At 41.0% G+C, this 11,645-nt stretch overlaps 1 long non-coding RNA gene across 1 annotated transcript; it reads right to left on the bottom strand.

Annotated features, from left to right (window-relative positions):
- LOC125745462 (uncharacterized) lies at positions 1 to 10,889 on the bottom strand. The gene is made up of 3 exons (XR_007398681.1): positions 10,804 to 10,889; positions 10,229 to 10,314; positions 1 to 280 (listed from the first exon to the last, which is right to left on the bottom strand). It is a non-coding gene; the product is annotated as an uncharacterized LOC125745462 (long non-coding RNA).
- Between the last annotated feature and the right edge of the window lie 756 nt (positions 10,890 to 11,645).

Here is an 11,645-nt window from a genome sequence, read left to right as displayed (position 1 = left end):
AATATCAGCATTTAAACGCACGTCATTCCAGCCAGGGTTAAATCCCATATATGATGGGAAGGAGTCTCGTAACCTGAGAACTCTGACGGCACCCAACTAACGGATCATTCGCCTCCCTGTCTGTCTGCACGAGGGCAGGCTGCCATGCTGCCTCCTGTGGTGTCGCACGCACGCTGTCGGATTCGTCATGCCTGGTGACGAGGATGCGCGGCTCGTCTGAGTCAGGCTGGGGAGCAGCCGGGCAGGGGCCCGCAGTCTGTGGACCACCCCCTCTAGCTGCCTGAAACAAAGAAGCAAACCCCTTGGGCATCAAGCAGAAAGTGGACAAGACACAGCCTTAGAATACTGCTAAATGCAAGTGTTATACCACTGGAAAAAAAAAAGCCGACGCAGTCACAAAGTATATAACACTAATTAGAGAGTGACACAGCTGCATCCCACGACCTCTGACACGTCAGCCAAGAGCAGGAGGTGCAGGAAGGAAGTGTTGCAGTGAGACAGTTCCCTTTCACAGACAAAAAAAAGAGCGGATTAACTGTAAAACCAGAAAACTGCATTATTTAATTCATGATAAAATTAAGTCTCATTTCCCATTTTACACAGTGGTTTAGCTGTTCCAAATATCAGGGGCTCTCCATTCAGAGATGTGTCTAGTAAAAAATGTATTTATTTATATATATATATATATATATATATATATATATATATATATATATATATATATATATATATATATAAATACAAATTGCAGGGAAATCTATGTTAAAAGCACACCTGTTGCTGCACAAACTGAGCTTAGCCCACAATACGATAAAGACATCAAACCTTTCCGCATATCAATATGCAGGCCCAACCACACCAGATGGTTTCATTTTTCTGTTTTAATGACTATGCTGCCTTGCTAATAAGCGCCATAAGATCTTAAAAGCCATTCAATACATTGCTCACCACATTCAAACAAAACTTTTACTCTCTTGCAAAGTGGACAGTAAATTGGACCGGCACAGTAGTCGGAATCTGGCGATTGTGTAGCGTACTTATCTTTGGGTTTTTACAGAATATATTTACGGAAAAAAACATTATATCTAGAAATAACTTAGGCTACATGAAAATAATGAAAATAATTATTCTTAGACTCAGATATCTCAATATATGATGGAATGCGGAGAGATATAAATCATATTTCACATAAGTCAAGGTTTAATCTGGGCTTATATGAGAACAGACAGCATAACGTAGCAGGAGCTGAAGCAGCTCACTCTGCGCAACAAGTAAAGGTAGTGAGTGCGATCCAGATGGAGACGGTGAGGAACCTGCTTCTGTCAGGATCATCTGTCTTTTCTCGGAGTTCCTACAGCCCATTTCTGTTGATTTTTCTTTCTGAATACACGTGCTTTTACTACACATACGACCACCATTCAGTTTTGGCATAACGTCCAGATGAGTGGAGAATAATAATAATAATAGACAAAAAAAATCAAACGGTAACAGTTCAATTACAGTTCAGCAATAAAAATTAGATTAAAAAGTAATTTAAGACCACTTGAAACCTTGAAGGTCTCTAGAGATAGAAGTACTGCGATGCCGTGATCTGCGTCGTTTCCCATCGAATCATATAGCTACTTCACGTTTTGAATTGTCCTGGCATTTACAAATAACATTACGCCACTATATTGATTTCACAAAATACATTTCCTAATAATCAGTATTCAAATGTTTTCATTAGTGCACGCTATAGACTTACGCTATAGACTGGAGTCAACAATTAAACACCAGAAATGATACTAAATGCGATGCAGCTGCAATGGTTTTCTATGCAAAAACAGACAGCTATGGCATTGTATGCATTTGCAAAATGTAAGTCGATCATCTTAGAAACAGGTCAAATTTTATTTCAAACACGTTATATTTTCCCTCCACTTAGCGCCCCCTGGTGTAAGAGAAATGCGCATTCTAACATCGTCAAGGCAAAACCTGCGAAACCAAGAATGTATGGCTGCAGCCGGGAGCCAATAGTCGAGTGGGAGGGGCAATGTCAAGTGGAAGGGACAATATCGAGTAGGAGGGGTTTATCACGGGGAGTAGGAGTAGTTTATGGCTAGGGATGGGGTTAGGGTATCAGATAACAGGCCCCATGTTATAAACCCCTCCCACATTGCACCTCCTACTCCACATTACCCCTCCTATTCGACATTGCCCCTCCCACTCGATATTTGGCTCCTGGTTGCAGTGATACATCTCTCGCTGAAAGAGGCTAAAAGACAAGCATTGATTATAAGTACGGATCCTCTAGACAGACACGAAAAGCATGCTTTTGCTTTTATCTTGAGTGATCAGAGGTGTCCCTTCAGTGTAAAAATTCTAGTTTAACTATTTATTAATCAGGGTAATTGTTAACCTGAAAACTATGTGAGGAGAGACCAGGAACAACGTAGGGGACACTTCACATCCTATCCAACAAGACATGACCCTAAAAGGGATTTCCAAAAAAGATCTACATCTATTATGTATAGTGAGTTTGCACACAGCCTTTGTTTGCCATTGTGTTTTTATCTTAAGTATTATTACTTCTCCCTTGGCATAAAAAAGCAAAAAAATAAGTCTAATAATGGACAGGTTAGTTATAACTTTCAGCTGAGTTTCTTCATTACTGAAATTCCAGAAGATTCCACAGGGAGCACCTGTGATACAAGGGCATCAGATCATCCAGTGGTCTAATCCCAGCCTCTGTCAAGTCCCTGGGTTTGGAACCTATGGCACCTAAAGAAGGCAAACACTTTGAGGGTGAGCTTCCCTAGTACCACTTTGTTTAGCTACTGTGATGTAACATTAGTATTGGTGCCATAGTGTTTATAAGGAGGCACAAAACTCTGTGCTGTCTTCCTGGTTTTGAAGTGCAAACCACCCTTGCAGAACAATGCAGATGTTCATATTTATGAATCTATAATGTGTCCAGACTCTTTAACGGTACTGACTGAGAGAGCACATGCATCTGTGAGCACATGGTCTTTTACTTAGGGTAGCACAGCGCGAGATGTAGCAAAGAAAAGCTATAGCTTGTTCCACCTCAGACAAAGCAGTCACAGCGTGTGTCTGCCTGCAGGAGCGTGTTCCCCACGTGATCCGCTGGCAATACAGCATCCCAGGAGCATCTTATGAAAGACACCGGCAGACACTTATCGACCAGCATGGTCAGGAATCTCGATGCTCCCTCCAATCAGAGTGACATATTACTTGCGGAGTGTGCCATGCAAGTGTGCACTCTCTGCCCATATCACTTCCTGTCTTTTAAAGCATTCCCTACGGACAGAGCCGATGACAACCCTGTCCTATTTTTTTTGTAATTCCAGTTAAAACATTTAGTGCATCAAATGCATTACAGCTTATCAGACAATTCAGCATAGTTATATACTGTATACAGTATACAGGGATTCATGAGGTGTACTGGGATTAGAATATGAAGGCCTGTATCTACACTAGTATATTTCACATTATATATTACACACAGTAAAAACTGTGACCTGAGGGCTGAATGCTCATGGAAGAGAAAAAAAAAAGTTGCTTTCTCACACAAAATCAGAGATTTAAAGGATCCCTTCTGGGCAATGACTGTAGCAATGTTATATGACAGAAATAACTGCATTGCTCATGTTGAGCACACCGATTCACTGGGGTGATTAGACAGCCTTTTCATTAAAAGGTTATTAAAACCACTTGCTTATAGGATGACCAGAGGCAGATTTCAGCGAAACCAGGGGTGAATTTCCTGAAGCCTTCGCAACGCTACGTTGTTCGTAAGTTTTATGTTAAAAGATAGAACTTAAGAACGACGTAGCGTTAAGATGGCTTCGGAAAACTCACCCCAGATCATTTCTGCCTGTGTCTGTGTGAGTTTGTTCTGCTTGTGCCCTTAGCTGTCAAGGGTGAAGACGAGACAGCAGACCCAGGAATCTGGAACAGATAAATGACGCAGAAGCTCACAAGCCACCATTTAAGCCTGTCGTCACAAGAGCCATCTCCACTAGACCAGTTCCTCATACAACAAATGAATTAAAGCTCGACTGGTTTTTATTGGTAATTATACCTACAAGCATTCTAGGTCTTAGTCTGCTAGCATTTACAGCAGAGCTGCCCATCCCTGCTCCTGGAGCTCTACCAGCAGAACTTGGGGTCCTAATTTAAGACACTTGATACAGTTAATCAGACCCTTCTGTAGAATCTTAGTATTAAAGCCAACTCAACTTTAACATAGCTGCCTCTAATACTGAGATACCACAGAAGAGCCTAAATATCTGTATCAGGTGTGTTAAATAAGGGCAACATCTAAACTCGGCTGGGTGGCAGATCCCCTGGAGCAGGGTTGGGCGTCTCAGCTATAAATGCTAGCAGCCCTGATTTATAGTAATGACAATAGTTTAAGGGATGTATAAAATAGTGTTGGAGAGCAAAGCTGCGCACTCATTCCTTCTTGGGTTCTTGCTGATGAAGCGCTCGTAATACACTAAGGGCTGTGAGTCCCTTGGGTCAGCACAGGGCCCGGGGAGGCCCAGCCATAAGTGGCATCTCTGTAGTGCATTAAAGTGGGCCTTCTGTGTTGGCCTAGGCGAACCTTAAAACACGACGGTGGGTAACGAGCACCGTTTTAGAGCGGGGAGCAGTGATGGGGGCCCATCTGGTAAACCTTAGCAAGCTGTAGCCTGCTAACAAGGCTACAAATACCAGGGCAAACGGCATGTCGTCTGCAGGGCCGTCAAACAAGAAAGCTGTTCTGCTCTAGGGGAGCCGTCGTAAGATGGCTGCTCTAAGCACAATCCGCTCTCGCACGTCATCTGCAGCACTCATAGAATGTCACGGACATCCGCAGCTCGCATGACTTCATACCTACAGCCTCCTCGCCTGTCGCTTGCATCCGGGTAAGAACCTAAAAGTAGCATCTGGCAACAAGCAAAGACCAGTGGGGGGCCCCTCTGCCATGCAGATCCTGAAAAGACATTAGGCTGGGGCCCCAGGCACAGCAGCAGATCATACTGATGCCAGCTCAGTCACAGAGATGCTCCATGCAGATTGACCTCCTTTTCCAATTCGTTTTACATCTGGTTTATAAGACCGGTTTTCCTTATAAATTATAACTCAATTAGCAGATTAGCCTGTTCAGTACTGGGAACTACGGCGTACGATTCATTCCTTCAGTAATGGCGAGCAAACTCCATGTATTTTTTTCAGTGTTGCTATTAATTGTTAATTACTGCGATTTTACCTCATGTCTGTATCAAATGTGTGACACCACCATCAAAATGTAGATGAGATCCCCCTAATAAGGCTATACGATCTTCATGTGTCCATAGATTACTTAAATGTAATGTCCATGACAAAGCCACTAATGGATGTGTGGCAGTTAAACAATTAAGAATTGTGAGAAGATTTTTTTTATTCTGAGCTGAAGAGGGCACCGGGCTGAACTTGCAATTTCCTTTTGCACTTAACAGTAGCAAAGAAATAGCAAATGCCTGGCATCACACCACAACTAAAAGACATAGATAAATGCATTCCACTCGTTCATGGGATTAAGCACACATGTAAAGCAGAGAGAATGTAGGCAGTATCCACATTGTCAGGTCTGTTATTCAGCTAAAACAAACGTTCACATGCAATGTGTTCGTCTGCACTGTGCTGCTGGAATTCTTGCCACGGGGAAAGTGAGCAGGTGCCTGCAGGAAACCAGGGATGTACATCTGCACATATGCTGCAGGTTTATTTGGCTGAGAGATTACCTCCGCTCCTAGCTGAGAAATCCTAGGGGTACCACCTATGATAAACCAGAAATTAGGTAATTTTGCGAAAAGTATTGTGAAACAGCCGGCTCACTTTTCTGTCATATTGGGACCAAGGTTGTTATCGTTAACAAAAACTTGAACCGAAACAGAAACAAACACATTTTGTTGACTAAAATTAAAATTAATCTAAAAGCATGACTGGTAAAAAAAACTGATAGAAAAATTAGTGCTTTCTATTTTTTTACTTCTGTTTTTGAGTCAGCCTATACTGTGTATTGGCCTATGACATCCTTCCTCAAAATAATCAACAGTCAATGTTGCCTATGCTAAGCATCTCAAACTGACAAAATTACGCATCCCCCCCACCCCCCCAACAGATTAAACCGTGTTTCACACAAAGGGATTTGGTTTAACGTGGACATGCAGTAAGCTGGATGCAAATGTGAAAGCAAATTGTGGAACCACTTTGAAGCAGAATGCAAGCTGGAGTAAGAGCTAATCTGTTGTGGCTGTAAGCAGTCGAGTTTGAAGTGCAAAGCTTAAGGGAACGAACCCAAGTTCGTACATAAGTCACCACCACAAACAGGTTAATAACAAGATTAATTTATCTGAAACAAAATAAAGTATTTAAATAAAGCCCAATTTAAAAAATGTAACTAAAATGACCTTGGTTGGAACACATTTTGAGGAGGAGAAGAAGCAGAAGATGATGAAAGCCACATGGTGTCTGCTTTATGGGAGAGGCTATGAGCCTGTAGGCTCACTTTCTGAGCCGATACTGGGTAAGATGAATGTTGTACCGGACAGCGCTGGTGACACGACCCACAAATAGTGGCACAAAGTCTACCGGTGCTTTTACATCTCCCCTGAGAGAATCACTCGATTAAAGCATTTCTCAGCTTTCTGCGAGCAATATCTTTCATGTACCTTCATGCTGAGCATGATTAAACATCTACAGGACAGTTATCACACAACTGTCAGTTGATTTAATCAGCTAAATCGTTTTGCTTAATGAGAGTCTCTGGGCGTTTGGCTTTCCCAGTCAGGCCCGTATTTGTTAATGATATTTGGACAAGAACTTTCACACTCCCAGCAGACACCTCTACGCTGCGATGCTGGCGCCCGCATGACTTTCTGCAGAGCATCTGTGCAGCTCCACCTGAGTAGTTCTGCAGCGGTTTTGAAGCACAGTCTTGCTAGACCTGGGCTTTCAAAAGATCTACCTCCAATCCTGCAAGCTCTAGATTTATCAGATTCATTTCTGACTATGTACAGGGTTTAATATTCAGTCCTAGGATGTCTCAACATGCCCTTCTGATGCACTGCGATAATTATCATTGAGCACTGGCTCATTCCAATCAGCCAGCTCGCTTCATTTATACAACAATCTTCCTAGCCCAGCCGGTTTCTCTGGCCACACTGTATTAGTTCTGGTATAAAGTTGACTTATTTCCCATTTTGCCACTTTCATTGACAGGACAACATTTCGTACTATATTAGTGGCTGGAAGGCATAAATGAAATTACATCATTCTATGTTAAATTAAATATTTAGCAATTTTACATATATTTCAGGAAGCTTTAAGAGAAATTTTCCAAAGCTGTATTTTTGTGGATGTCAGTGCAGATGCTTCCAGAATAAATGCAGTAGGAAGCCGTGCACCTTACATTAAACCAGTGATTTTCAACCCATGGGTCGTGACCCAAATTTGGGTCCTGGCAAGTTCGGAAAGGGTCGTGAACCAGAGTTGGAAATGTAAGCATTTTAAAAGCAGGAAGCTCCTGTGCTGATCCACGATCGGATTTCCTAGCCCCAATCCTAGAATTAACCTATATAAATGGGTGTTGGATTTGCAAATGTTCAGCGCAAAACTAGTGTTCACTCAACCAATCCAATAAGCCAAAACACAGGTGTTTAATTTAAAATTCACTGCCGCATCCATTCAGATTTGTGCGATACTTGTTGATTGGCATAAACTGCAGAGTGCACTGTGTGTTTGCTTATAGCATTTATTTAAATCTATACTTGATACAGGGTCATGACTGAGCTGGCGTGGTAAAAATTGGGTTGCAGTGCAAAAAGGTTGAGAATCACTGCATTAAACATTACCCAAAATGCTGGATCGGAGGAACCTCCAAGCACTAAGTTTGAATACCTCATACCTTCAGCTCAGTGCTTAAATGGGTTGATGCAAAATATTGACGATAACCCTCTTATCAAATGATCTAGGCAGGGAGGGAAAAAGGTGGAGAAGGATGGAGGAGAAAGGGTTAGGGTTAGGGTTAAGGTTAGAACAGAACAATGATGTCATGCTGACCAAGGGTCCCTAAAGCTTAATCATTTCCTGCTTTGGGTAAAGATCAAAGCCTACTGTTCATGTTTTAAACTAGAGATGGCTCTCATTACAAATCCCCAATCTGGCTCAAATACTGAAGGAAACAAATCTCTATTATCGCATATTACTGCAACATATTTCCATGATAAGGTCAACTTCAGTTATCTAGAGTCTCAAATGGTCTTTGTAGCAGAGAGTAGTGATTTATTATGAAGAAAAAAAAACATTTTGAATAATATTGTATGTGACTTTCGAAAAATTTGCAAAATGTATGCAATGTATGCACCGTATCTAAGCTGAATCAAAATACTGTATATCAAATCACTGCGTTTAACATGTTTTTTTTATTATTATTGTATCGTACGCCGTGTATCTGGACACATATCATATAATTGAGACACACCCATCGACACCCATACTCAGTGCTAAGCAAACTTAAATATGTCTGGAGCCCCCAGTAGAAATTACCCTCACAAACAAAGTTTACTGCAATCAAAGAGCATAAGCTCTTATATGTTATATTATATTAGAGAAATCTCCAAGATTACGATCTAAGAAGCCAATGTTGCCCATATTTTTTCATACTGAGGATACTGTTATTGCTTTGCTGCAGCACTGCTACAAAGGCCCCGAAATGGATTAAATAATTCTGTATAACATGTTGTGAGTCTTAGCAACAAATTTATCTAGATGTATTAAACCAGGGGATATCCACCAATCTCAGGCAAATGTTAATTAAAAGACTTACTTTGACTTACATTCTCTTTTATTTTTTGCTATGGGGTTCCGATATTCATTCATAATTGCTCACTGAAGTGTCTTTTTAAAATAAATATTTTCATCAACGGTGCTAGTAAATGTTCAAAGTACACTAAGCACCAGCCGTTAGAGCAGACAGTTTAATGTCTAATTAATCTGAGGCATTTCTTTAATTTCTATTACATATGAATGTGGAAAAATCATCAATTACAAATGCTTATATTCTATAGTATTTTCAGTAGCATGGCAATTAACAGAAACCAGTCCTGAGGTCAGAGACATTGCTGTGCATGATGCTTCAGATGAGGAAGACATTAATATCAGTAAACGGGCTGCTTATTTTCCCGATGATTCAGCTGGAAGGGAAAGTACTAAATAATAACATAAACGTTATAAAATGTGATTTTGATAACCATGACGAAATGAGACTTGTCTATTTCTAGCCTTAAATAAGCCTTTATCAATTATTTTTTTGCACATCTACCTTCCACCAAATGTGACTACAGGTGCTGTGAGTCAAAGTTCATTCAGGAGGGATGATTTAGAGCCAGAAAAACTGGAAAAAGGAAACAGGCAGACAAAGCACCTCTGCAACCAGCAAGAGGAACAGAAACTGGATCTCCATTGGATACAATCTTAATATAGCCCTGAAACACACACACAGACACACACACACTGTATATCAGGAAACAAGAAGCAGATCAGCTCACCATATACTGAATATTTAGACAATAAATATTTTATATCACCCTGAGACATACAGATGTTGACAGGATATAAGATGCAGGCCCCACCAATATGCATCCAGCTTATTTTCTGGAAAGTTCCACTGAAAGAGACCAGTTTTGCCTGTGCTTATTCCTTATTTTGTTTCCATCTAACTGAGCATGTTGTACTACAGGTTTTGAGCACTAGGCTAACCAAGCTATTATACAGAAGACACTGCAGACGTGCTAATCCTCTGGCAGGTGAAATTTAAGTTCTGGAAGACCACCGAAAACTATGTACTGTAATCCACACACTGTGGTTACGGGGAAGGTATAATTCATCCACAGGGTAAATATTCTGTCTGTGTACTAGGAAAAACAGTCAGTTACTCAGACTGACACGGTCACCTGCAGTGTTTCCATTAAAATGTAAATGTCAGAGCCATGCATGTGGACGGATGGATGAATGGATGGATGGATGGATGGATGAATGGATGGATGGATGGATGGATGATTAGTTCCCTTTAATATTACCAATATCAGGACAGGTTTACCATTTTACGCGCAGCACCACCACAACGAGTTAAATTATAACAATAGGCATTAATAACAAGCAAACTTTAGAAAGAGACTGATTAAATGAGACGCTCTACCTCCATCTGTGCACGAGGAACCCTGGGCACTGATCCTTGCACATGCTGCATGGCTGCCCCCTGACGAAGTAGTCCAAGATGCTCTTCTGGAGGAACCGAGGGGTACCGTTAGTGTCTTTCACGAAAGAGTGTATTAGACACAGTTTTCACATAATTATACTTAGTTCACTGGGAGGCGGCATTTTGGAAGTTTCTACTTTTGTGGGCGTCTAACCGAAAATCACACTTTAAACTTAACATAATGCGCTCTGACTGCTATCGACGAAAATGAATATAAAATTTTGCATAACGGCCCAGAAGCCATGGTGTTTATAATACCAAACCCGTCTATAAATAAGGGCACATAAACGTACACCGACAAGTTAAACAAACAGTACGTTTCATCTGTACAAAGGTGTCCAGACTACATATCAGACTACAATCTCATTACCCTCACTGTTAAACTAACACATTTAGTCGTAGGAAATATCCCCGTCGCTGCCTTTTAATTGCATTGGGCGGTCTTGTAGTTAAACTCCCTCATTAGCGCTTATGAAACTGCTAAGCACATAAAGCGCATAAAGCGATCGACTCACCTGGACGCTTGGTCGCGTTTTCCTGGAGGCGCAGGTAAACATGGCAGCTCAACTTGTAAGTCGGGGACACAAACGGCACAAAAAGCAAGGCGATCTGCCCGCAGCAATACCTACATACCCACAGTCAGACAGACACAATGCAGCAGGCCGTCATAACGAAAATCCCATACCTGCAGAAATTCAGGGGCTGGGATTGGCTAAAGGGTTTTAAGTTTGCAAAAAAACACAATCATCTTAAACATGAATGATTATGTTATACTACTACTAAAACTATTATTATTATTATTATTATTACATACTCCTTGATGCCTGGAGAAAAGTTCTCCGTTTAGTTTTCATTTAGAAAATCACTCGAGTTACAGTAAATGCCTGTTAATTTAAAAATGCAAATCTCCTTTTTGTTTTTAAATACAAACCATACATGACTCAAAGGAATAACTGAATTTTTCTTGAAATAACTTACAAGTTTTGGTTTGTTTGTTTGATTACTCAGAAGAAACTGATTTTGGTTGCTTATCCAGTACATTGGGCTCCAGGAGGCCGGCAGGCCCAGCCTGGCCCGTGACAGACAAATGTTTGGTCCGCTTGCGTGAATTTGACCCTCAGGGAAAAATAAGTGGGTAAACCTATAGCATCAAATCACAGCTTATCACAGGTGACAAAGGGAACAAGACTCCAGATAGGATTCTGTAGGAAAGATTAAATATGACACTTTCTTGTGGTATCCAGTGGGTAATTTGGGTTACAGAGACATTCAATTGTGTCGCAGTCCCACCGCCACATCATTAAAAGCTCATTTAATATAAACTAAGAGATTGCTGCAGGTGTCTCTACTATTTTGG

This window comes from Brienomyrus brachyistius, chromosome 6, assembly GCF_023856365.1.
Source record: "Brienomyrus brachyistius isolate T26 chromosome 6, BBRACH_0.4, whole genome shotgun sequence".
NCBI classification, from domain to species: Eukaryota; Metazoa; Chordata; class Actinopteri; order Osteoglossiformes; family Mormyridae; genus Brienomyrus; species Brienomyrus brachyistius.
Note: the sequence above shows the minus strand (reverse complement) of the source record. Positions and strands in the feature narration are given on the sequence as shown.